This window comes from Portunus trituberculatus, chromosome 36, assembly GCF_017591435.1.
Source record: "Portunus trituberculatus isolate SZX2019 chromosome 36, ASM1759143v1, whole genome shotgun sequence".
NCBI lineage: Eukaryota > Metazoa > Arthropoda > Malacostraca > Decapoda > Portunidae > Portunus > Portunus trituberculatus.
Window position 1 is genome coordinate 2,944,225 of NC_059290.1, and position 2,500 is coordinate 2,946,724.

At 42.9% G+C, this 2,500-nt stretch overlaps 1 protein-coding gene across 1 annotated transcript in view; it reads right to left on the reverse strand.

Annotated features, from left to right (window-relative positions):
- Positions 1-2,500, reverse strand: part of LOC123513385 — a 161,091-nt gene that overhangs the window by 955 nt on the left and 157,636 nt on the right. The window lies entirely within an intron of this gene.

The following is a 2,500-nucleotide window of genomic DNA, read 5'->3' on the forward strand; positions in this document are numbered from 1 at the left end:
AAAAAAGAAAGGAAGAAAGAGCTCTCACACATACGGTGATGGTGGTGCTGGTGGAGGTAGTGGTGGTGGTGGTGGTAGTGGTGGTGGTAGTAGTAGTAGTAGTAGTAGTAGTAGTAGTAGTAGTAGTAGTAGTAGTAGTAGTAGTAGTAGTAGTAGTAGTAGTAGTAGTAGTAGAAGCAGTGCTAGTAGTAACACAAACAATACATTGATATAAAAACAATGAAGAGGAAAACAATGGTAATATATGGTAGTGGTAGCAGTAGTAGTGGTAGTAGTAGTAGTGGCAGCAGTGGTGGTAGTGGTGGTAGCAGTAGTGGTAGGTAGTGGTGGTGGTGGTGGTGGTGGTGGTGGTGGTGGTGGTGGTGGTGGTGGTAGTGGTGGTGGTGGTGGTGGCAGTGGTGGTGGTGGTAGTGGCAGCAGTGAGCAGGTGCAGTGAGCAGAGCAGGAGCAGTGCAGCAGCAGCAGCAGCAGCAGCAGCAGCAGCAGCAGCAGCAGCAGCAGCAGCAGCAGCAGCAGCAGCAGTAGCAGTAGCAGTAGCAGCAGTAGTAGTAGTAGTAGTCACCAGTAGCAGCATTAGCAGTAACAACAGCAAGAGCAGCAGTAGAAGCAACAACAACAGTAGTAGCAGTAGCAGTAACAATAGCAGTAGTAGCAGCAGTAGTAGTAGTAGCACACCACCACGAACACTATAAACAAGAAAAAATGATAAAAAGAAGACAAAAAATCTTCACATTCCCACACACACACACACACACACACACACACACACACACACACACACACACACACACACACACACACACACACACACACACACACACACACACACACACACACACACGGAGGAGTCCCAAGATTCAGGTGCGATAAGAGAGGTGACACAGGAGCCACTAAAAGGGAGGCCAGACTATGGGTGCCCACGATAGCAGCTTGAGGGCCCGCCATCTGTTGACACACCTGCTGCCCCCTTGCTCACGCCGCCCCGCTGATACTGCCGATAAGAGAGAGAGAGAGAGAGAGAGAGAGAGAGAGAGAGAGAGAGAGAGAGAGAGAGAGAGAGAGAGAGAGAGAGAGAGAGAGAGAGAGAAAAGTTGTAAGTGTGTATCGTACAAGGACTTGGTGTTTGAATAGAAGAAGAAGAAGAAGAAGAAGAAGAAGAAGAAGATGAAGGATATGGAGAAGGAGAATTAGGATATGGAAAAGGAGAAGAAAAAAGAAAAAAAAGAGAGAAAGAGGAGGAAAAAGAAGAAATAGAGGAAACGAACAATAACAAAAACAAGAAAAACAAGAATAAGAATAACAACAAGAACAAGACGACGAAGAACAACAAAAAGAACAAGAAAAAGAAGAAAATAAGAAGTGGTATGCAAAGTGACATATTGGAGGAAGAAAACGGGAGATGAGAGTGAACAGAAAGGAATGACGAATAAGAAAAAAAAAAAAAAAAGTGGAGGAAAGGAGAGATAATGATGGTGAAGATGGCGGTGTCACTATCGATAAAAGTTTCATATTTCATTTTCCTTTTTCTGTATCTCATCCTGAAAAAAATATGTGTTGATTTGTTTCTTTGTTTCAATCAACATTACAACATTACACATTACATTTTTTTTATTTTTTAGTTACTTTGCAATATCTTTCATTTCACTGTTTTTATTTTCTTTTTTCTCATTAGTGTAATTTTAGTACATTTTTGTCTTTCACTCTACAACACACACACACACACACACACACACACACACACACACACACACACACACACACACACACACACACTTCACTGTTTTCTATTCACTTTCTTCATTCAGCACTGCACTTTTATTAACAGTGTTTCCCTCTACACTTCATTTTAACTAACTGTGTATCTTCCTAGAAAAGCACTTAGAAGATTCGTTTTCCCTCCTGCAATGCACCTGTTTGCTTTACACTAACACATATTGATTGCCTGTATTTCTTTGTACGACGCACTTAGATCATTCGCTTTCCACTTCACAACACACTGGTCTGTTTCCTACTCTAAAAATGCATCTATATCATTCTTCGATGCACATTCACCTTGCTTCCTACTCTAAAAATGCGCCTATAACATTCTACGATGCACATTCACCTTGCTTCCTACTCTAAAATAAATACATTCTATCTAACTTCCTACTTCGCAACGCGCTGGTCTGTCTCCTGCTCTAAAAATGCATCTATAACATTCTACGATGCACATTCACTTCCTCCTTCGCAACGTACTGGTCTGTCTCCTGCTACAAAACGCGCCTACATCACCTGCATTTCACTTTACATAACCCATCCTTCACTCAATGCACTTACATCACCATTACCTCCCTCACGTAACTCGACACTCCTCCCTGCTCCTCACACGTGCACCTCACCCATCCCTGCCTTGATCCCTTGAAACACTCACCACCTTGAAATCCCCTTCACATCCTCCCTTCTCTCCCTCCTCACGCTCCACACCCACACGTCACTTCAAGGTCAAGATATCACTCGTAAA